Source organism: Apus apus, chromosome 10, assembly GCF_020740795.1.
Source record: "Apus apus isolate bApuApu2 chromosome 10, bApuApu2.pri.cur, whole genome shotgun sequence".
NCBI lineage: Eukaryota > Metazoa > Chordata > Aves > Apodiformes > Apodidae > Apus > Apus apus.
Window position 1 is genome coordinate 745,975 of NC_067291.1, and position 24,574 is coordinate 770,548.

At 46.1% G+C, this 24,574-nt stretch overlaps 1 protein-coding gene across 5 annotated transcripts in view; it reads left to right on the plus strand.

Moving 5' to 3' along the window:
* The window catches only part of CSNK1G1 (casein kinase 1 gamma 1), a 107,013-nt gene that overhangs the window by 17,308 nt on the left and 65,131 nt on the right, over positions 1-24,574 (plus strand). For 3 of the 5 annotated variants that reach the window (XM_051628758.1, XM_051628762.1, XM_051628759.1), the window contains exon 2: positions 6,448-6,555. The exons of 1 other annotated variant lie outside the window; for it this stretch is intronic. The gene's annotated coding sequence lies outside the window, so the exon portion shown is untranslated. The remainder of the gene's footprint in view (positions 1-6,447; positions 6,556-24,574) is intronic. One more of the 5 variants, XM_051628760.1, reaches the window with a different exon arrangement.

The window sequence follows — 24,574 nt, forward strand, 5'->3', positions numbered from 1 at the left end:
CCTTGTGTAGGGCACCCCAAGAATCACCCCATGTGCCTGAGAGCATCATCCAAATGCTTCTTGAACTCAGGCAGGCCTGGTGCTGTGACCACTGCCCTGGGGAGCTAGTTCCAGTGCTCAACCACTTTCTGGGTGAAAAACCTTTTCCTGATATCCAACCTAAACCTCCCAAATAATCAAGTATTTATTCCCAGCTGGTAGGCATGTGATCCTGCCTGTTTATTTTTTGCAATCAAAGTTAGTGTCTTAGTCTTCCTTCTGCTAAGATGCAGTTATTTATATCTAGCTAATATTAAAGGCTTGGTGGTGGGTTAGGTCAGGTCAACAAATTAATGAGTGGTGGATGTGGGAGGATTGTCCACTTCTGCCGCCGGAATGGGGAAAGGTCAGATGGAGCTAACAGGCGGCAGGTTCAGAAGAAGCAGGAGGATGTACGTTTTCAGGCAGTGAATAGTAGTTTAACTAGCCAAGGGTGGTTGTGGCTACAGAAAGTTTGGGTGAATTCCAGATATGAAGAGCTGCACAGAGTGTTCCTGAAAACCCAGATGCCCAAACTGACTTGGGAGGGCCTGGAAATAAAAACCACGGAGGATGGAAGAGCATGTGAAGATGTTATGTATCCTCACCCTCTTCCTTCGTCCTCCCAGGCAGCTGCTGCTGTTTCAAGCTAGAGGTTAAGCTAGATGGTCTGTGCTCTTCAGTTCACCTCTCTGGCTCTTGAAGGACATGGTTTTAAATCTTCTGCTGTCCTCTGAGCTGTATCTGTTCATGGCTTCTGTAACTGTTAGGCAGCCAGAGCAGTATATGGATGGAGGAAGTGGAGGTGTTATGTTCTAGCTGCCCTTCTCTGGTTGAACATGGAAATGGGGACTTGCTCCCTCCTCTTTCAACCAAAATGCAGCTTAAATTTGCTGGACTTCCTGAATTGTCAGATCTTTACTGCTCAAGAGCTGTTCCTTGTGCATTGGCAGAATAGGAGAGGGATGTTCCTTGCTACAGACTCATGTCTTTAATGATGTTAACCACTAGGCAGACTTTTCTTTGGGAGTTGGCTTTTTTGAGCCTTTACTACATAAAGATGCTCTTGTTAGTTTTCCCCCAGCCACTCAAGGTACTACCTGTGGAGTCTCTAAAAATGTTAGTATCTCTTGAAATTTTGAACCTGTCTTAATATTTTCAGGGCTGTTTTCACTGGTTTAAGTGTTCCAGGTTTATCTTTTAATAGCTCTGGTCTGTATGAGAGGAGAAAAAAACCATGGAGTTGTGGAATGAAGCTGAAGAACATGAGGTGTACCCTGAGATCCTTTGAATGCTTCTGTTGTTCAGAATGATGCATCCTAAGAGGGAAGGCAAGTCTTTTTCTAGACAAAGCTTTTGAATTCTTATGCCTTTGACTTGGAACAGAAATATGCTTAAAGTTTTATGCCAAAACTTTCTGTCAGTACTGAGGCCTCCTGAATAGGTTTTTCTGCCCACCAGCAATGGTATACAGAGTTTATTTTTTCCATATGAGTGTGGGGCACTTTGGTTGTGAACGTACATTGATGCAGGTCTGATGGGTCACTTTTCAAATAAGACACTTGTTTCTGGAGAATTACACATTTAGGACACTGCTAAGCAAAGCTGCAGTTGTTTGAGCTTGACGTGAGTGCTGGACCATCATGTTTTCTCTGGAGGTTTTGTTCCATCATCTAATGCCATCAGGAGCTGTCTGACCTTTTTTGCTGTGCTGGACAGTGTGAAGGCTTTGGAGGAGGGCAGTATCCATTAGGTTGGAATTTTAATATTGTTCCTGTGCTTTAATTTGGTAACTCTATAAATGCCTGAAGCCTAAAGATGACGAGGTTTTTTTAAAGTATTAGAGTTTCATGCTGCTAACTGGTAATAAAATAATAATGAAGTACAAAAGATCCCCAAACTGTCTGTCTACCAGCTTCCTAAGAGAACTGATAAGGAATGGGTTTGTAGAGTCATCTTCCTCGCTGCAACAGAGGCGACATCCTCCTCTGGGAGCCCAGAGGTGTCTGTGGTAGACCCTGAACTTTCAATCACTGTGCCTGGGAAATGACATCTCTCTGTTCAGGCTGGCACAGATTTCCCTGGCCCCTGAAGGAGATGGAAGATCTGGTTGTGTACTCTAAGGTAGCAAAAATCATCTAATCACGAGCTGCCTGCAGGGACATTAGTTTTTACTCTGAAACTGAAACAAGCTTCTCATCTGCTCCTTGCTTTGAAATGTAACGAAGAAAAACATCTAGTGAGGCTTAAAGCTGGTAGCATAGCTTTGTTCTCTTTCACTGATCCTGGAAGTGGTTTTGGGGGTCTCTGGGGCCTCTCCAGCCAACATGATGGTGTTTAACTGATATTGTGGCCTTTGAGGGCTGAACAGAAACTCTGCTTGTTGGCAGCATGATGAGGAGAACTGGCTTTGCCATGAGTGTGTTGAGCGATGCTGAGGAGCATGTTCTGAATACAGAGCACCCCCAGTGCTTCCAACCCTCCTGGTTTTGGTAGTCTGTGAAAGAAATTATTCTCAGAGTAAGTTGCCCAGTGGGAAGCAGAGCATCCTTGTTGAAGGATTCTGCATTACTTCTACATGGTTATATGAAGCCAAGGTCCACTGAGTTCAAGCTGTGTGTCTAAGCCTAAGGCTGAGCTAGTGCCATTGAGAAGATGTCACAGGAAACCAGCCCAGTGTCTGGAGGTACTAATTAAACACCCAAGTTTAATTATCTGTCAAAAGCTATAAAGGGTCTGTCTTGCTTTTTGTGGTTTTGGACTGCCTCTTTCATTGTCATTCTTCTTTCCATGGCAGCTCTTTCAGCTGCCTTAGTCTTCCTGTCAAGACAGGACATGGTTTTCTAGGTCCATCGTAATGGTAGGCTTTGGGCAGCAAGGCTTCATCCTGACTCAAACCGGGACATCTGCAAAACTAAAGAGTGAAGCTCATTACCATGATCAACTAGTGCTCTGACTCACCTGTCCACATATTCCTGCCTGTTAACCATTGCTGCTGCTTGCTGTGAGAGGTGACTTTCTGTTCCACACCATGCTTGCAGCTAATCAAGGTTCCTGGCTTCATATCCATGTTTCATGTGTGCTGCAACTGTGAGCTGAATCTTCTCGCTGCTCTGGGCTCCACTGTGCTTAGCAGGAGCTGTCCTGCTCCTGGGCAGGGTTTCTGGGTGAGGCCAGCACCACCAGTGTACAGCCAGGAAAGGATGGAAAAATGAGCTCTGACTTTGGAGCCACAGGTGCTCTCAAGATGCCTGAGTCCTATCTGTGTGAACATGGGAGGAGTTGTGTTTGCTGTGCTGCAGGTCAGAAGATCTGTTAGTAAATGTTTTGTACGAGGTGGGGACAGGTATTTGTCCCTGACCTTGCCAAGTAGGAAGTGGCAGAGGCTGAGCAGAGCAGGGGATTTTCTCATGTTACACTTGGACTGTTCTGTAATGCGCCTGTTGTCTTGTTCTTCCACTAAACGTGAGTAATATCTAACCCCTGGTTTGAACTTGAACCTTAGGGTAGCACAAGGTGATTTATTTACTTTTATATCTGAAGGAAAAAAAATTACCATGTAGTGGGTTATTGTCTTCCATTCAGCTTCCTTGTTTGGAGGTGCCACTTCTTAGCAAGGTTTGGTATTTATGTAAAGAAACTGAGGTAGTTTCTGGCCAATGAACCTAATTTGGAATGTTTATGCACTTTTGTTTTCCCTTCTTAGTTCAGCTGGGATGTGTTCAAGGTGGCAAAAGAGCAAATGTCACTGGGTTCAAAGGTGTTCAGCATTTCAATATGTGGAGTGTCATGTTAATGGGATACTCCTTTGCTCAAGAGTGGTGTGAGGATTGCAATGTCAAGTCGCTAAATAAAGCTGCAGTCCCTCTCTCCCTGTGAATTACGTGTGTGTGCGTTTTCCCTTTCTTGTAGGGCTTAGCTTGGTACAAGTTTGGCTGGTTCTTCCTCACTGCAGCATTGGACCCAGTCAACTTGGAACAAATTTAGTGTCAAGTAGAACAAAAGCTTCCCTTAAATGCTCAGCAATGAACTGAATATAGGGGGGTGGATTTGACTGCCTAATGCTTTTTTGTTTTCAAGGTGTGTGTCATTCAGGAGTCAGATGAAGCTGTGGAGTGGTGGTGTGTGATCCTCACCCTGGTGGTTGGCTTCATGCAGGACTTAGTGCTGGATAGTTGTGGATGAGGATTAATTAATGAGGGCTGTTGTGAGCTCACGGAGACTTTTGAAGTCTTGGACAGCACCATTGAGCAATCTTCATAGCTTCTGAGGACAGAAACCATGAAGGACATGGGAAGAGCACTTGTGTGACTTGGACTGGCCTGACAAGCTGATGAAAGCACAGGACAGACGTAGACCAAATTCCTGTGCACTCAGTCAAAGCAGCGCCTGTTGGCAGCACAGTGATGGCTGCTGTGGACTCTCTTGTACTTGATGTTGGAGAAAGCAAAAATACTCTCTGGTTCAGGGCTTCCTTCTGCTGTGCTCAGGGTAAAGACTGACCAGTTTTTCCCCTGTGCCCTTATGGAACAAGCAGTTTGGGACATTAGTATGGACTCTTAAACTTCTACTCTGGCTGTAATCATAGAGTCACAGGCTTGTTTGGGTTGGAAGGGACCTTAAAGATCATCCAGTCCCAACCCCTGCATGGGCAGGGACACCTCCCACTAGACCTGGTTGCTCAGAGCCTCATCCAACCTGGCCTTGAACACTTCCTGGGATGGGGCAGCCAGTTTCCCTGGACAACCTGTGCCAGTGTCTCACCAAGCCCCTGGTGAATAATTTCCTCCTCATGTCTCACCTAAATCTCCCCTCTTCCAGTTTTAATCCATTCCCCTTTGTCCTCTCGCTACAAGCCCTTGTCAAAAGCCCCTCCCCAACTTTCCTGGAGCCCCTCCAGATATAGTAATAGTTAGGGAAATAAGGATAAAAGTGCTGGCTGAGGATGTGAATTCTCGTAGGCCCCAGGAACCTGGTTGCCTGTAGCCTGTTGCAGAGCATCATGTGTGAGGGAATATAATGTGGTGCTTCAGCACATCAGAAGAACCTGTCTCCTAGATGATGGTCAGAGCTTCTTGGAACTTAAACTTGCTTTTTATAAATTTCATCTTTGTTAGAACAATCCATGTACTTTCTTCTGAAGGAAGTTAAAAGCCCAAATTCTGAATGCAGTACAGGACAGTATGACTCTGGGCATTCAGGGTGGAGTTTTCCAGAAATAGTTTCAGTTTGGTCCAACCTTCACATCCCCGTTACACAGTCCCCCTTGGAAAGCTGTGGTTTGGACCCTGCTCTGCCTTATGGGCTATTGCTCTGGAAGGTTATTTAAGGGTGAAAAGGCACAAACAAACAACAAAAAATAAATAAAACAAAAGCCCTTGTACTCCTTTCTGACCAAAGTGACTGGAGCATCACAGGAGATGGAGCCAGCCCAGAAGTTCTGCATCACCGGAGTTCAGGTTTGGGAACCTGTTTCCCAAGGTGTGGAAACACAGTTTACCAAAAAACAAAAGCCAAAATTTTGGAAAAGCCAGAAACATCTTTATTTTAAGAAAACATGGTTGCCTTCTGAGCTAAAATTAATCATAGAATCATAGAATTTTCAAGGTTGGAAAAGACTTTCAAGATCATCAAGTCTAACCATCTGCCCTACAACCCCTGACCACTAAACCATCTTATGAAGCACCATGTCCACCTGTTTTTGAACACCTCCAGGAATGGTGCCTCTACCACCTCTCTGGGCAGCCTGTTCCAAGGCCTCACCACTCTTTTTGTGAATAAATGTTTCTTAATACCCAGCTTGAATCTCCCCTGGAGCAACTTGACCCCATTTCCTCTTGTCCTATCGCTGGTTACCAGGAAGAAGCCAACACCCTCACTACAACCTGTTCTCAGGGAGCTGTAGAGGGCAATGAGGTCTCCCCTCAGCCTCCTCTTCTCCAGGCTGAACAGCCCCAGCTCCCTCAGCCTCTCCTCATCAGACCTGTTCTCCAGACTCCTCATCAGCCCAGCTGCCTTTCTCTGCCCCCTCTCCAGCACCTCCATGTCCTTCCTATCCTGTGGTGCCCAAACCTGCCCCCAATGCTCGAGGTGCAGCCTCACCAAGGCTGAGCGGAGGGGCAGGATCACCTCCCTGGTGCTGCTGGTCACACTGTTCCTGATGCAGGCCAGGATGTTATTGCACAGAAAGCTTTTAGTTTGCCCTAGGTGGGGTAAGAAGAAATACTACATTTTTCTCTAAGAAGCGATGCTTGATTGAGGTTCATCTGCAATATACTTGGAAGCTGATCTATTAAACTGGAAACTGCAAGCAAACCTCTTCCCCCCCCCCCCCTCCCATTTTTTTTAGCAGAATAAAGCAAGATTGGAAGTTGCATTTCTGCACTGTTGCTTTGAGACCTTCTAAAAATGTCCTTTCTTCTTTTCCAGGTTCACCACAGATATGAGTGGCTGGCTGCTCTGCTCCTCCCATGCCCCAGCACTGGCTGCCCCGTGATTTCAGATAACAAACATAAGAAGTGAGTTACAAAACGTGTGGTGAGTGTCACCTGCCTTTGATATTTTGGAGCATTTTGGCATTCAACTCAAATATTCCTTCCTAAAAAACCTCGACCAACCATATATAAGGGAAGACACAGTAAAATCCAGTAACTGTGGAAGGATGCTTAGAGACCCAAATACAACTTGTTATTTCCATTTAAGTCTTTTTTTGTCCTCTCAATTTTGTCATCATCGGAAGTCACTTCTCTGGGAACTTGCATCCGTGTTCTCTCCTCCCTAACTTACTGAGCTGAGACATAAGCAGTGCTACTTGGCAGTGGTGAGTTCCTCCAACAAGGAAATTGGGCAGGATTAAAGTTAGAGTCCAAAGTCTTCTGTGGTGAACTGAAGCTTCTCTGAAGGTGCTTTAACTGCTACTGGGAGGAGAGTTTATGCGTTCTGTGTTATCGCAGAATGGTTTGGGTTGTTAGGAACCTGAAAGATCATCTAGTTCCAACCCCCCTGCATGGGCAGGGACAGCTCAGTGGGACAAGGATATTATGGGCTTGATGGCCTGTTCTGTTACAACTGACCTGTGAAATGAGCAGAAAACGCAACTGTTGAAGCTGTCGGGCAAACTTTCCTCTCCAGAATGGAGAAATCAAAGGGAGTAACATCGGTAGGTGAGTGTCTGAGTGACTCCAGTGGGGATAGATCCCTTGATGTTGTGAAGCAGGGCAGCAGTGATGGAAGTAAACAAAAAAAAATTATTTGATTAGATGAAAGGGGTCTTTTGGGTGTACATAATGAGTTCTGCAGGAACAAAACTGCCACTAGATTGCCCTTGCTGGACTTCTGAAAAAAAATACATATATATATAACAATAGGTTATTTTTCTGTTCAAGCATAAGCCAGTGCAGACTATATGGTTGGGGCATTTTGTTTAGGGCCGTAATTGTGGCTCATCCTTTGGGAATACTGTTTCTACTTTTGGATAAAATGACATGACAAACCAAATTATTTTGTAATTGTCATTTCCATTTTGCATTTTGCATGTAGAAGACTTAATGAGCTCTTGCCTTTTGGTAGTTTCAGCTGACGTAGGGGGCAGATGGGTGGACAATAGTTTCATCTTTTTAGTAGCTTCCAGCCTGGAGAAGAAATCTGTTTTCAGTTCTGCTTGATATTGTATCTACAATTATTTTGCAGCTTCGTCCCCTGAAAACAATTGGTCTTTTTTTATTTTTTTTGTCAGTAGTAGGAGTGCCATTAATTATTTGAAATGTCTTTAAGTTGAGCAGTTCATACTGGTGCAGTACATAATATCTTTGCAAGAGTCCAGTGCAGACTGTAGCACTGTCTGTGCTTCCTTGGATTTTGTTTTGTCTTAAGAGTGTAAAGCTTTGGTGATGTGATAATCTAGAGGATTTCTTTTGGGACTGAAGTCACTGGCTTGTTTTTCCTCATCCTACCTGTGAGATGTCTGGGACCTTGGGAATTTTTTAAAAGCAGATCAACCTATTTCTGTGGGGTTGGGGATCCCAGTGTGCTTTTTCACTTGAGCAAAGCTTTTCCCTGACTCACAACATCTAATTTGTTCCTCCCCTTGCTTCCTCTTCAGCCACTAACACCTGAGGATGTGGATTCTTAGCACAGACTGCTAGGCAGTGTGAATGTTAAGTGATACAACAAGAAGTCTCATCTTTGCTTTTTTAAATACAGTGGAAGTTGATAACACATTAACAGAATTCTTTATCAATTCTGAGACACGGAAATGTGCCATTGTCTCAGCCATGGATCTTGCTCCCAAGCTGCCCATGCTTGTGTCCTGTTCCTGCCTGCTTTTATCTTTCTGTGTATTTAAATTTAATAATCATAAATTCACAGACTGGTTTCAACCTGCCCTTGAACACTTTCCAGGGTTGGGAAGCTACAGCTTCCCTGGGCAACCTGGGCCAGTGTCTCACCACCCTCACACTAAATAATTTCCTCTACATGTCTCACCTCAATCTCCCCTATTCCAGTTTTAATCCATTCCCCCTTGTCCTCTCACTCCCTGCCCTTGTCCCCCAGGTGCCTCCCCAGCTTTCCTGGAGCCCCTTCAGGCACTGGAAGGTGTTCTAAGGTCTCCCTGAATCCTTCTCTTCTCCAGGCTAAACAACTGCTTTTTCCATTTCATGACTTCTACTTGCCTGTACTCTGTAAGGTGATACCCTCAGTAATGTCACTGGATCTTCATCTGCATGATCCCTGAGCAGCAGTGCCCTGGCCTGACTTCTTCCCAGATCCATGGAAACCAGTGCCAGGTACTTCCACTCCTGCCTTTGTGCTCCAGCAACAGGTATTGTCCATGACAGATGGTAAACCCAGATCAGTGGTGCCTTGGACAGGAGAACACTGTGCTGTGTAAGTGACTGGGGTTGTCCACAGAGTGGACTTCTCCAGGTGGTGCCAAGGGAAGCTGGCTGGAGCCAAAGTCCTGGAGACTATGTCAAAGCAAGGGAGACAGCAGTAGGTGCCTCTGCTGCATGTTTGAGAGCAGGCCTGATGCTGTGTGGTAGCAAAAATATTTTCTTGTCCATGAAGCTTTCTAGTTGTATTAGTCATCCCTCAGGCTTCTGGATTATTTAAGTACTGAAGCTCTCCTCAAAGAACAGCAATATCTATTTGTAGAAAGGTACATAGTGTGAAGTGCAATTCCAGTGTGTTAGAGCTATGCTGCTAGGGATGTTCTTGGGAATGCTGCCTCTCCTGTGGTGGGACTTCACGATCTGTAAAACCCATATCAAAAATCTGTGAGTCTACGAGGCTCTCCTTGGTCTTAAATACTCAACTGGTGATGCTGTTAGAGCTTCTTCTCAATGCTTTCCATTCTTCCTCTTCAGTACAGTGTAGCTTCAACTGGTGGTGGTGGGTGTTGGTGTCCAGATGATAAACCCTGGGGAAAAGGGAACAGTGACCAAAAAGGTACTTTGTAGCATTAAGGAAAAGATATTCTTTCACTAGGGCATGGGGGACCCCCTAACTCAAATAATTAATGACCATCTTCTGTAACTCTTCAGCTTGTATTGACTTGCTCTGAGTCTGGAAATGCCTGGAGCTGAACTGGTCCACTTTGAAGCTGTAATTCCTCTGTCTTCTGCTGTTTTACAGAGAAAAAAAAAACTCAGGACAGCTGCTAGCTAGGAGGTTAATTACAATACAGCATGATTATATTCTCCTAAACTTAGAGGAAACTCAAATCTTCATGGCTTTTGTAGCTTGTAGGGCTTCACTTTGTTGTGTTCCAGCCCTAACATTAAGCGCAGGATTTAATGTGATGTTTGAGATTCACAGACTGGCAAAACGCTCGTTCTTGCTGATGCAGTCTGGCTTTTATGTAACTCATTATTTGAGTTATCAATGTTGCAGATAGTCTGTTTCCTCTAGCAACAGCCACCAGATGTTTAGCTGAACAAGGCTTGATTCTTTAAAATTGACCTGCAAGAAATGTGTGAAGGCGAATGCGGGGGCGTAACAATTGTATGTCAGCCTGAGTTCCATTTCCTTGCTAACAATCCAGTGCAAGCCCTGCAGGCTTATTTGAGCAACCAGGGTTCCTTAGTTTTGGTGGTATCCTATGAGGCCTTTTCCATGGTTTTTAATGTTTCCATAAATGTACGGGGGGGGGGGGGGAGGGCTCAAGCTGTCTTACAAGAATTAATATTACTTGAGCAGTTAGCACTGGATGGGCTGAGTGTGTCTGGTGGATGTTCCACCATGCTGATCCTGCTATGGATTCTGGTTGTCAGCAAGGCTTCTTGCCTACGTATAGGTCTTCTGTGATCAGCTTTAGTGCTTTTGTAGACTGACTGTTTCATATTTCCATGGGAAACCAATTCCTGTCTTGATTTTTCAGCTGGGTGAAAGGGAACATAGGGTGAGTAGGCCTGATGGTGATTGCTAGGAGGTCAAAGCAGCTCTTGTCTCTGAAACATCCATGTTCTAGAGCTTTCAAGACTACTCTATATGGGAGAAGACTGCACAGGGACTCTTCTCTGGGGGTGAAGGATCTGGATTTTTGGGGTCTGGGTCTGCAGAGCCTAGATAAATCAAAGCAGAACTATGCTGTTTCCCTTTGCTTCCTCACAAGGATCTCTTGCTCCAGGTCCTGTTGTGCCTCCCCTTGTGCAGTTTGGACATGAAGGTGTGTGTACTGGTCAACCAAGGTGGCAGTAGGGTGGTCTCCTGGCTGGACTTCTGAGCTGTCTGGGTACAATGCAGCTTTGAAGAATCTGAATGTATGAAGAGATCAACAGATACATCTATTGGTCCTTTCCTGGGGGTGACATACCTGAGCAGTATGGATTGCGTAGAGAAGTGTGGCTCTGCAGATGGCTTCAAGGTTTCAGAGATCAAAATGTCTGCTGGTTTAAGGTAGAGATGCTTTTGCTGGAAATAATACTTACCTGCTGGTGGAAATGCCTCAGGACAGGTTGTGAATGCTCCAGTCTTCACAATGGGGGATTTTGGTACTTGTCAGCCTTGGTTTTGGTGCTTGTTCAGCAGTTGTAGATGCCTTCCAGAGAATTTTGACATTACTCAAGCTGGAGGTAACTTGCATGTCCTTTTCTTCTAGTGAGATGTGAGACTGGTCCTCAAATAGTAACTCAAACTTCTTTCCCTTGTGCTGCTTGCACTTGTGCCTGGACATCCTTACAGGAGGACCTCGCTGAAAGGAGCTCATGGGCCACGCGCTCTCTGGTGTTCACTGGCTTTGCCATCCTTGCACAACTTGCATTAGTTTCTCCTTTAAGTACCTCCTAGATTACTCCTTTTCAAAATGCTCCTGTCTTATTTTGCCTGCTGAATAGCTGCAAGTGTTGAAATCCAGTGTTTTCTATCCTGTTTCCTGCTGGTGGGGTAAGGGAGGGGGACTGTGCCACGTCCCAGTGTCTCAAACATGTGAGGGTGGAAGATGTGGCTGCAATTTCAGGAAAGCTGTTGTTACTGCAGTTAACACAAATGAAAGCCTTTATGTTCTTGGCATTCTGCTCTTACACAGGATGTGAAAATTACTGAAAATTACCAGACAAAAGTGGAAGCAGGACTCCTTGAGAACACGCATTTATTTTGAGGTGTTAGAAGAATCATAAATGGCCAATTGTCCTCAAGTTCCTTAGCTGTCCATTTAATGGAACAATAATGTGTGACAAGCTGCTGCTGAAAAGAACGATACCTCAGGCTGTCTCTGAGGTTTTTTGAGCTTCTCAGTAGGGATTCAGCTAGGGGAGCTGACGGAAAGCTGTGCAGCTCTGGAGTTGGCTTGTTGGGAGGTCAGACGAATGCCCATGCTCATGTAACGGAGAGACTTGAGGGCATTTGATGGGTGAAGGAGCAGGAAGATGCCTTTTAGGGTAGCTAGATGTTAAACACCATAAGCTATCTGTCTGTGTACCAGGCATGACTGTTCTGGTAACCTAGGGACTATTCAGCTGTTCAAACTAGCTCATCTCCATCTCCTTCAGCCCCTGGAGACACTTAAAGCTTGGCTTTGACTCTCACTCTGTCCTTCCTTGTACCTAGGAGGTAGGCAGAGTAGAAAGCAAGGTGAGAATGGAGGTCCATGGGAGCAGGGAGGTGGTGGTAGGCTCAGGCACAGCTCTGCCTGGCTCATCTCTGGGGATACAGGATGTAAATCTCTCCCTCCTGCCCAGCAGTGGGTTTGCGATTACTTGTGCTCAGTGATTCCCAGTGTTTCTGTCCTGTGCCCCCCGGGCTGGAGCAGGATGCTGCTGGAACTGTTGTGAAGCTGCCTTGTACCCTCTGGGTAGGGTGTTGCCCTGAAGTTGAAGAGCAGCCCTGCCTTATGGCTGCTGACCATGCGAGGCTCCTGGAGTTGCCCTTGCTCCATTTCAGTTTTCAGCCTGGCCACTAAACTCCTAAGGCTGCTGTCATCAAATCGTGGTCTGTAACATCCCTGGGGATGGGCTGGGGGAGCCTGAACTGCCCTGTGGTGTGGAAGCAGCATTTTTGACTTGTGGGGTGCTGTAGAGGACTCGAGCCATTTTGGGATTTACCTGAAAGTGAAAAGTGGATAAATAAACATTACTGAGAACCCAGTGGCTGGCTGGGAAGGGTTTGCTTCTTCCCTCAGGATGCGAGAAATCTGGAGGTAGTTGCTGAATTGTTTCAATTCTAAGGTTTTGGAGGTTTTTCTTGTCACCCTGAAGCCTCTTTCTGTGCTTCAGCACTTGCAGTTAGTGGAATATTAAATGTCCCCATGTCTCTGAGCTGCCAAGCAGAGTGCAGATGGAGCTTTGACTCGCACCCAAACTCTGCGGTTCTGCTGTTGTAAATAGAGCTGTGAAAGCTGTTCTGGAGCTGGGTAGGGATGCTTGATCTCCTCCCTGATTGCTTTCCTGTGAAAACCCAACCATCAGGAACACTAAAAGCTGATTAATTGATACAGCATGTATCAGATCACCACATAGATCAGGTATAAGCTTTATGCTTTCTTATCTGTATGTGTTAATTGTCAAGATCATCACACTGACCTTTCCTTCAAACGACCAAACCCACATCACTAACACGTCTTCCACAGTAATCCATGGAATAATTCCTGAAGAAGGCTGTAAAATCTTAATCCTTTTATTTTCTCAGGATGAGAGTGTGTAAAAGAAGCCAGAGGAGATACGGGCATTGTCACCTGGAGCTGGTACCATTTCAGGAGAAGCCCAAAGGGTCCAAGCAGTGATGAAGTGAACCGTGGTGCGGTTGGGGCAGGGATGAGCAGCCCCACTAACCAGCACTGCTCTGGCTGCTGGAGCTTTCTGTGCTTGGATAAACTGCTCCTGGGAGTGGCATCTTCTCTTTCTGTTTAGAAATCCTTTGGTGTGAGAGGTCCCAGGTTGTTCCCTGCGAAACTTTAGACAGGAGCTACCTGACTTGCTTCCTGGCTGCCTGACAGGGAGTGGGAAGTGACTTGTAAAGGCAGAGAGACATGGTTGCTGTCACCTGCACGTCCTCAGGCAGCAGCAGAGCTTGGCAGTGTTGTAGTAAATCACTGTAGAGAGCACAGGTAATGAAGCGAGGCCCCCTGGGGAGGCTATGGCAGCTGTTAGACATCTGACTGGTACTTGTAGACATGGTCAAGCAATGATCCATCACAAACAAGGGTTTGACTGTATTGAGGTTAGCTGTCCCCTTTTCTCCGTGAAGCTTCACCCTGTCCTGAGGCACATCCTGCATAAGGATGATGGTGAGGCCACCATGGTTAAGAGTTTACTTTTCATCTTAATGTTAAGTCCTCAGATGCTGGGAAGTCAATTTTTTAGCATTTTCTTTAAAAGACAGCAGATGTCAGATTGTCCTCTGTGTCCTTCTCTCCTCATCTTTCTTCTCCAACTGAGTGAGAATCAAATGGGTGCAGTTGTGTGACAAAGCAGTTTTCTCCCAGTTCTTGTTCTCACATATCCATGCAAATGTCACTTAGAAAAAGACAAGACCTTTCTGATGTAGATATCTAAGTTGGCCACAACTTAGAATTTCACTTTTTTGAGGATGCTTTCTTTGGAGACATAATGCTTGTCCTCTGAACAAGGGTACTGGTTCACTTCAAATGAACTCTGAATGTTGCAGGTTCAAAAAGAAGAGGAGATACCAAGCTGCAGAGCTTTGTTAGTGAGCTGTGGGTACCAAAGGCTACCCAGGTTCAAAAAGAAGCAGGACAAATTCAGTCAAATGGGAAAATCAGTCAAGCATCATGGCAGTAGCATCACTGCAGGTTGTGAAATGGTCTTCAATGCTTTAGCTCCAACATGGAGCATTGCTGTGTACTTCCCATGCTTCTGTGGCCTTGGCTTGAGGTTGCTACTGGCCTCCTAAGATAGGATATTGTGCCAAATGCACCCTCTCTGCATCTCTGTGCTTATGCTCTAGTTGGACCTGCACTTCTATGGCATGAATTTCTTCTGAAAAATCTGCAGTGTCCTTGTGCCACGTGCCAGTTTTCACCATCTGAGAAGACTACACTGTAAATGGCACAAATTTTCTCTTAAATGTGGTGATTCAAAGGGATATTTTGTAGCTGAATCCAGAGTCATTTTCAGGTTCCAAACCACAAGAGATGACTTTTGAAAAGAGCCTGATGCATAGGCCAACACTGGGTGTTGGTTGTAGATGCTATCAAGAGGTGCTGTCTTTCCTTGGGGAAGAACTGCCTTCCAGGCTGAAGAACTGGGCTTGTTTTTTCAGCTTTCTCAAGGTTATACTATTTGTGTGAAAGAGGAACAGGCCCTTTAGTGACATAATTAATCTTGAAAATATGGTTTAAAGATCGTGCCTAAAAGTGACCTGTAGGAGCAGAAGGCAGAGTTTTGGCAATGAAGGCTTGGAGACTTAGCTGTTTGTTTAACTGAAGATCTGGCAGTGGGGATGGATTTGAATGGGAATGCTGATTCTGTAACGGATGGAATAACTGAGAACAGCTTAGAAAGTGTGATTTCAGTGTTTGGATAATCCAGTATCTAACAAGACCCAACTTGTGAAGCTTTTCTTGTGGACAGGCACGAGTGGTTCCTCTCCCATCTGTGTTCCTGTCTGGTGCTTCCATAGCTGAGTTCCATTATTTTCTTCCATGAGGGAGCACATGGGGATCACTCTCCTCTGGCTTTATCATAATAGCTGGAGAAATTAAAGGTCTTGGAATTCTTCGTTAAATGGAATTGAAACAGATGAATGGGATAGAAGTTTGCAAAACAGGGACAGTGACACAGCTGAGGCCAACACAAAAGTCTAATTCCTTGAGGAATGGAGCAAAATATTTCTTGTTGTTCCCTGCCAGACTTGACTTGTGTTCCTGGTAGGTGGTATTTATAGTTTTAATGGTATGTGCCTTGCCTTTCCTTCCTAATAGATTGCTGGGCTGCAAGTGGGTGGAAGATTTGTTTGTTTTGGCACAATATTTGCTTTACATAGGCACATCTGGAGTTTGCAGCAAATAGAGGAGTCAGGCCATGAACTGTGTGAAGCCCTTAACACAAGGGAAAGGAAGCAGGAGAAGTTGTCCTGTAGAATTACCTCTCTGGAAGTGAAACATCTCTTCAGCCTATTTCCCCTGCTAGCTCATATGCAGTTTCCTGAAGCTGACATTGCTCCATCAAGCACAACTTGAGCTTGAATGTGTCAGTGCTGCTTGTTCCTGCTGTTCGCAGTCATTGCTTGAAACCCATCGTGCCATGGGTTGGGCAACCAGTATCCTCATTTTGGAGGCTGAATAACTATAGTGTTGATCCTCTTCTGACACCAAGGAGTTCGGACCTGAATGTAGCTGAAAAATGGGGCTGCTTCGTGTGTGCAGGGTCACCAAGTGGCCCTGCTGTGTGGAACTGAGTCTGGGCTCTTGGCTCTCTTGGCTGTGCTGCCATTCAGTGTGACATGGACAGGTTGGGAAGTTGGGCAGGGAGATATGTAATGAAATTAAACAAGGGCAAGTGTAGGGTACTACACCTGGGGAGGAATAACCCCATGGATCAGTACATGTTGGGGGCTGACCTGCTGGAGAGCAGCTCTGGGGAGAAGGACCTCTGGGTCCTGGTAGACAACAGGCTGACCATGAGCCAACAATGTGCCCTTGCAGCCAAGAAGGCCAGTGGCCTCCTGGGGTGCATCAAGAAGAATGTGACTGGTAGGTTGAAGGAAGTTCTCCTCCCCCTCTACTCTGCCCTGATGAGGCCACATCTGGAACACTGCATCCAGTTCTGGGCTCTACAGTTCATAAAGGATAAGGAGCTTCTGGAGAGAGTCCAGCACAGACCACAAAGATGCGGAGGGGTCTGGAGCATCTGTCCTGTGAGAAAAGGCTGAGAGAGCTGGGGCTGCTCAGCCTGGAGAGGAGGAGGCTGAGGGGGGATCTCATCAGTGCTTATAAATGTCTACAGGGGGTGTCAGGAGGATGGGGCCCGACTCTTTTCAGCAGTGTCCAGTGACAGGACAAGGGACAATGGGCACAAGCTGGAGCACAGGAGGTTTAACCTAAGAATAAGGGAAAACTTCTTCACTGTGAGGGTGACAGAGCCCTGGGACAGGCTGCCCAGAGAGGTTGTGGAGTCTCCTTCTCTGGAGACATTCCAAACCCACATGAATGTGTTCCTGTGGGATCTACTGTAGGTGATACTGCGCTGGCAGGGGGTTGGACTAGATGATCTTCAGAGGTTTCTTCTAACCCTGACCACTCTGTTATTGAGCATCTTTTGGTCCTCCTGCAAAGGGGCTGTAACTTCTCCAGTGGGTATTTTGGCCTCTAGTTGTGCCAGGGGAGGTTTAGATTGGATATAAGGAACAATTTCTTCACAGCGATGGTTGTCAGGTCCTAGCACAGGCTGTCCAGGGCAGTGGTGGAATCACCATCCTTGGAGGTGTTTAAAAACCATTTAGATATGGTGCTGAGTGACATGGTTTCGTGGGGCCTGGGCAGTGCTGGGTTAATAGTTGGTCTTGATGATTTTACAGATCTTTTCCAACCAAAATGATTGCATGATTCTATGATTTTGCTTGGTCTACATGTAATTCGTGGCATCTTTCAATGGTGTAGGCCACCTGGATCAATCTCTTACAACAGCTGAGCTGCTCCATAAGAATACCCAGTCTGGGGTTCTGGAAAAGGGGCATCTTAAATCTCAGAGAGAAGGAGAAAGTTGTGGATGCCCCATCCCTGGAGGTCTTCAAGACCAGGTTGGATGGGGCTTTGAGCAACCTGATCTAGCAGAAGGTATCCTTGCCCAAGCAGGAGGGTTGGAATGAAATGATCTTTAAGGTCCCTTCCAACCCAACCCATTCAATGATTCTTTATATGCCATAAGGATGTTACCCTGTAGGATAGATGGGGTGTTTTGACAGCTTGTTTTGGGACTGTAGCACAGCTGCAGTGCTGACTTCTTGGAGATGCCATAATCCCATAATGGAAGACAAATTGCTGTAGTAGGCTTTTGACTTGGACTGCAGTGGTGCCTTAAATAATGAGCTTTACCAGTTCTTAAGAGAAGTGAACTACACCAGTAAAAAAACTGACCCTACAAAAACTAAGAGTGGGAGAGAACGAAATGATGGCAGGAGTCAGGGCCTGGCAGCTGCTGCAACCTGCTTGGTAGCAGCTTTGAGACTGGTTTGCTTAGACTGAAGCAACTTATTTCTGAGGCCCAAAGGAGTAAGATTTATTAGGCAGGAGCCCTGGTTCTTAGCTTTTCATCTATCTTGTGCTCTTTAACCTCTACCTATAGTTGGAAGGTTTGTCACCCATGTTTGACAGCAATTTGCTTCCAAAAAAGCAGCACATGAAAGGCTGGGGGAGGTATCTCTCTGTGTCAAGGTTTCAGCTACATAGTTTCCTCTCGAGACACAGTTTAGTGAAGCAAATATGTAGGTAATGTCAGTTGAATTCCAGCCAAATGTCCCATGTGAAGTGACAGCATGGTCTGATCCTTTGGCCTGTGACTGCTGGAAAAGGCAGCATATTCAAGTAGGGACAAGGTGATGTCTGGGCATTAAAATGAAAAGAGGCAGACTTCAAATCATTCAGTGTTTTCTTGTGTTTCTTCTTAATGCAGTACTTGTCTTTCCTCCTCTTGATATCACTGTTACTACGTACAGGTTTGGAGAGGCTGATATTCCTACTCCCCATCTCTTTTGTCACCATATTTCCAGCTTATTAACCACCTCTTGTGTGGAGTTTCTGGTGATGAGCAACCTGGAGACAGGAGCCAAGTCAAGTCAGTTGGGCAGCCTTGAGAGTCTGTGGGGTGGAGTCATGCAGACTTGGCAGGGTTATCTGCTTCCCCCTTTTTATATGGTGCACAGAGGCTTTGCCTACCACTCCAGGTCTTAAAGTTTACCTGCACAGGCTGGACAGAGTAAACTTGTGACTTTTACCCACCCAAACTGTTATATTGGGTCATGTTCCTCTCTTACAGGTTTCTCTTTTCCTGCTGTGAAGAACAGCTTCTTGGGGTTCTGGGATGCTGGATGTTGCCGCACAGTAGGGCATGAAAGCACAGAGCCTCTCTTATGGCCAAATGTGCTGTGGCTGATTGCTGGTATTTTTCCCTTGAGGGTACATCTAAGCTAGGATGAATCTTTCCTGATTTGTGATGTGTGCAGGTGCTCAGTGTCTAAATCCTTGCACTGAGTTAGATGGTTGCATGTGGTTTCCTCTCTGAAAGGACCAATTTTGGTTGTCCCTTCATAACTCCGTTCCTTTTGTGTGGAAGTGGTATTTTCTTTGCTGCTTCATCAGGTGGACACTTGGACAATGAGAGTTCCATTGCACCCTGTACTCAGGGCTGTGAGAGGCCAGACTGGCTTTCCTCTGTCTCCTGAGCCATTGGGTGCAATGTTCAGCAGCATCAGTGCGACACTTTACCCCAATGAGATGCAGCACATGGTCTCTTCCCTGTCTGGTGCCCTCAGGTTTTGCAGCTGTATACTGGACATTTTATTGTCTCTGTGCCACTTAATGCCAAGCAGAGGAGATGCTGCTGCTTCGAACCAAGCATCATTCCAGGTCTCTACTTAACCTGGTTTCAGAGGCTGAGATCCTGGCTCTGACCAGTGGTTTCAGAAGCTCTGTTTAGGAGCAGAGATGAGCCTTGGCAGGGGTTTAAAAGCCATGTAGATGTGGTGCTGAGGGACTTGGTTTTGGCAGTGCTGGGTTAACAGTTGGACTTGATGTTCTTAAACATCTTTTTCAACCAAAGTGATTCTATGGTTATAACATCTGAGAGTCTTCCCGATGTTTGGTGTCTTTCTGATCTGACACAACCAAGAAACAGTTCTGCTTCTTTGTCCTCAGCTGTTTAAGGCAGGCAACCTGTTCCCATCAGCAGGTCAGAAACTGAGTATGGGGACCTGCAGGGATTGGGGGTTGGGGTTCAGAGTGTACTGCTGAACTCCACATCTTCACTGGTTTGTAGTGACACTGTTTGTAGTGGTGCTGGGAGGCACTCAACATGGATGTGTTCTTCCACAGGGAACACATGAATGTGCTGAGTGCTTGTGTTCATCTTAACACATGGTCAAATACTTCTCAGCACCTCTTTGACTTATTCTAGGCTTCCTGTTAGCTTGAGCTGGGTTTTCCTAATGCAGCTCCTACCTACCCCTTGCTATCAAGGGCTCCTCAGTTTTCTTTGACCATGTTCAAGCTTGGGAGGATTTCTCCTCACAGACTTCCCCCCCCACATGCACACCCCATGAGCTCTGTTGGCTCTGAAGTGGATACTTGCATTCCTTTCTGAAAGCAGAAAAAAGCACTTCATGACTTGGATAGAGCAAAGGGGGTTTTTTTGTGTTTAGCTGCCAGATTTACCAGTCTTTTCAAGCTCTCTGAGCCTGTCTGCACTTCATCCTCCGGGCTTCTTTTCCTTGCCAGGCAGATAAAATAGTCAAAAACTATTGAGGTGCATCTGTGTTAAGTTTTATTCTAAATCCACAAAAGTGATGTTGCTGCCAGTGAAGCAAGCCTGCTCCAGAGCCTGAGCTGTGGTGGTCTTGTTGAGGACTGTGCTCATCATTGATAGCAGGAGCTACAGACTATATCCAGCCATAACCGTGGAAGCACCTGAATCAGCCTGATGTGGGTTATTGCTTGAAGATGCACGTGGCTGTCCAGAAGTCATCTCTTCTTTGGTAGACCAACCCCTTCCTTCTTCACATCTACTGCCTGAAGAAAAAAGGTGGTGTAGGTATATCTGAGGTGCACTCTTTGCTGTTAAGCAACCTGGTATTTTAAGATGAAAAAATACAGATATTTGTGATGCCTGGACAGCAGAGAAGAGAACACCTACAGGGTTCTCATCCTGCCCTTTGCTAATGCCAGGTTTTTTTCCTCGATCCTCTGTAGCATCCTCATCAATATCTAGTTGGGCTGGAACTTCCATGATCTTCCATGGCCTTACGCAGCCTGTTTTGGAGACAGAGGTGCTGTGTCTTCAACCATGCTTTTTGCCAGCCCTTGAGAAGCTTTTCAAACACTGGATGTTAAAGCTGGGATGGGTTACAGTAATAGCAAGAGAGAGATCTCCAAAACTTGGTTGAGGTGATGGCTCCCTCCCCGGGGCTGCTGGGGCTGCGGCGCTGGGGCTGGTGCTGTGCAGAGCTGTGTGTGGGCTGAACACCTGCAGCATTCCGAGGTGATTGCTGCTGACAAACCAGGACTTAGCACTCTGCCAGGCACTCATGCAGCAGGATCACAGAATCCCAGAATGTTGGGGGTTGGAAGGGACTTCTGAAGATCGAATCCAACCCTTCTGCCAAAGCAGGACCAAAACTAGGGCAGATCACTCAAAGAGGCATCCATACAGGTCTTGAAAGTCTCCAGTGAAGGAGACTCCACAACCTCTCTGGGCAGCCTGGATGTGTGTCTGACTCCTGCAGCAAGCCTCAGAAGACAGAGGGGAGCAGATCTGGCAGCTCTTCAGTCTTTTCCCTTCCCATTCTAGAAATAACCCTAAAATATGCAGAGCTCAGGTATCATTAGGGGATTTTTTTGATGTTATGTTCCTTTATCTGTTCCAGCACAATCCAGCTCTCCATAAAGAGCACTAATGCTCCTTTTCTGACAGATGATCTTCAGTGCTTTGTGACATATCTAGGAATATGTAATTGTGGCTGCTGGTGTGTTTGGCTTGAACTCCCATGGGGAAGAGTAGTCAATGAATTGAGCTTCCATCACACAAACCACGTCCCTGAAAAATGCTCTCATCTTTGTTTTGACTTTCTTCTTCTGGAAGAACTTCCTTACTGACTAAATTACTTTTTCCCTCCCCACCATTCTTGGCTTTCATGCTAAGCTTGTGTAGAGGGCATTGAGAACAAAGTTCAGGAATGAGTGCTAGGATTGGTCTTGGTGAAACAGTCAACTGAGAGACTCACTTGCCAAGACAATTGCTGTGTTTTAGCACGTTCAAAGGGTCTTCAAGGAAAAGACTTTAAGGAAGTTCACCTCCCTAGGATGGAAAATAGTACAAGTTCATTTGGGTTCATGTCTTTCTGTAAGAACTGTAATGGTGGGATGTCAACGTGACAGCCTGTGCATTCTGGAGTAAGAATTAGTGTAGTGATCAACACTTGTCCATCCTTCTCCCATCCCCAGCACTTCAGACTTAAATACAGTTGATGTGCCTCATCTTGTAAGGCATTTTTTCCACACCTGAAGCTGGAGATTAAATCGTTGGGTCAAATGATTCAACAGAAGCAACTCAAGGTCTAAAAGGCATCTGCAGCCTTCAAGGTGGGAAAGAATCTCCCAAGTGTGGGACATCCAACGTGGTGTGCACCTGCTCACCATAGGCTGCAGTCAGCTTTGTCAACGCTGTTACCAGCTTTAAACTGCCATGGAGAAAGTTGACCTAGTTTGTCTGTTGTTTCATGTAACATTGACGACACTCTAACCAGGTCAGTCTAGTGCTGTTTGGGCAAGCACAGGTAACTGCTGATTTCCTCTGTGTGAAAGTCCTACTGGGATATAGGTAGTTGAAATACCCTTCCATAACAGGAGGCTTACTGGGGAGCATCTTCTAGTAGGAGACTCACAAAGTAACCAGAAAGCTCTTGAGTGGGAAAGAAAAAGGCCAAAAAAGTGTAATTCTCGTGGCTGAATGGAGAAAGGATTCAGCCTCTGTGTCTTCCCTTCCCACTAGCTGGTGTAGATAGCTGAGCACCAGAGCAGGATCCTCTGCCAGGTCAGACCAAGACAGGATATTTTGTTATCTGATGATTTTCCTCCTTAGGAGCAGGGCAGATCTCATACATGTTTTATTTTCTGGTTGGTAGAACAGCAACTGTGACAGAAGTGAGTAATTGGCTGGCTTTGGAAAAAGGCATTTTTGTTAGGGTCTGTTGGAAGGTGGCTTTGGGCAGAAGCAGGCCAAGAAGTGGAATGTCATTCAAGGGAAGAGATGAGGCCACGGGAAGGGAAGGCCTGGAGGGGCCCAAAGCCAATGGAGATGCGTGTCCTCAGAGAAGAGAGCAAAGCTGTTGGTGAAAGGTTTACTCATTGTGATTCAATACAGGAAGAGCACTGACACCTAGGAAACTAAGCACTGCTTTTTTTATTCATAGGATTCCTCTGTTCTGCTCATCCTCCTTGGTGAGCACCCCTAGAAAGCACCCCATCATCATCCTCACATTTGATTTCTGTTCTGCAATAAACTGCCTCTGTTTCAGTGACTGTCCTTTTTTAGCACTGGTTGTTTTGAAGCCAGTCTGTGCTGCCAGCTCAGGCTGGGGTGGGGTCCAACCAAGGAGCTTTCCTGAGGTGTGACACAGCATTGGCCTTGCTTCTGCAGGCTGCTCTCACCAAGCACTTGCATCTCTGCTTGGGTCTGCACAACCAGCTTTGGGAAGTGCTCCCCCTCAGAGGAACCCTGCTCTGAAGGGATGGTGGGACATCTGATGGAGAACCAGTTCATCCTGTTTGCCTGTAACGGATACTTCCTGCTTATCCACATTCAGGTTTTAAGTATTAAATCTAAAATTAGTTTGAGGTACAAGTAATGCTTGGTAATACTGAGTTTCTCGTATGTGAACACCTCCAGCTCCATCTTTAGCCAGATGATGCTTCGTCGTGACTGGTGCTTCACATGTTACGTAGTGCCATGTTCAGAGCTTAGTGCTACAGCCTCTGGGTCAGTATGGCCAAACTGGTAGTATGGACATGATACAGTGGTGCTCAGGTGACCTGATGATTTCCAGACCTTCTGGGTTTGCTGCAAACATGCTGTATGGTATTTTCTGCAGAGATCCACCTTTGTGCAGAGTGACTGAGAACTCATCTACTTTCACTCTGGAGAAGAGGGCTGCTGAGTCACAGGCTGGAGGAAGTATCCTGTGGGTTGTAACCTCTTCTTAGCATTAGTGTAAACTGTGAACAACCCCACAAATCATCTTTATGTTGCATTAAGGATTCACACAGAGCAGTGTTGCCTTACAGTGTTACTAGTTCCTCAAGGTCTCCCTAATACATAGTGGAGGGTCCATCATCCTTATGAATCATAAAGTCATACAATATATTGGGTTGGAAGGGACCTATGAAGGTGATCTAGTCCAACCCCCCTGCAATATGCAGGGACATTTCCAACTAGACCAGATTTCTCAGAGCCCCATCAAGCCTGACTTTGAATGTCTCCAGGGATGGGGCTTCTACCACCTCTCTAGGCAACCCATTCCAGTGTTTCACCGCCCTCTTAGTAAATAACTTTTTCCTAATGCTCAACCTAAGTCTACCCTTTTCTAGCTTAAAACCATCACCCCTCCTCCTGTCATTTCATGCTCTTGTGAACAGCTCTTCCCCAGCCACTTATAGGCCCCCTTCAGGTATTGGAAGGTCGCTGTAAGGTTCCCCCTCAGTCTTCTCCGGGCTGAACTACCCCAATTCCCTCAGCTTGTCTTCATAAGAGACAGCCCTTGGATAATTTAATGGCCCACCTCTAATCCATGTCCTTCTTGTGTTGGTAGCTCCAGAGCTGGATACAGTACTCCAGGAGAGGTCTCACCAGGGTAAAGTAGAGGGGCACAATCACCTCTCTCACTCTGCTGGCCACACTTCTTTTGATGTAGCCCAGGATGGGGTTGGCCCTCTGGGCTGCAATTGCACATTGGTGGCTCATGTCCAGCTTTTGATCCACTAGTACCCCAAGGTCTTTTTCCACAGTTCTGCTCTCTAGCATGTCCTCCCCCAGCCTGTGTTCATATCTCTGGTTGCCCCAGTCCAGATGCAGGACCCTGCAGTTGGCCTTGTTGAACCTCATGAGGTTCACCTGGGCCCACTTCTCCAGCTTGTCCAGAGGTCCCTCTGGATGGCATCCCATCCCTCTGGCATGTTTACTGTATCACCCACCTTGGTGTCATCAGCAAACTTGCTGAGAGTGCTCTCAATGCCATTGACAATGTCATTAATGAAGGTATTGAACAGCACTGGTCCCATGAAGATGGTGCCAGTTTAGTCCTGTATACTTCCTGTCTGGTATGGAAACCTGCAGGAGTCTCTGAACTGAAGCAGTGGCAAGTAATTGCAAAGTGATGTTGGAGTTGTACATTGGCC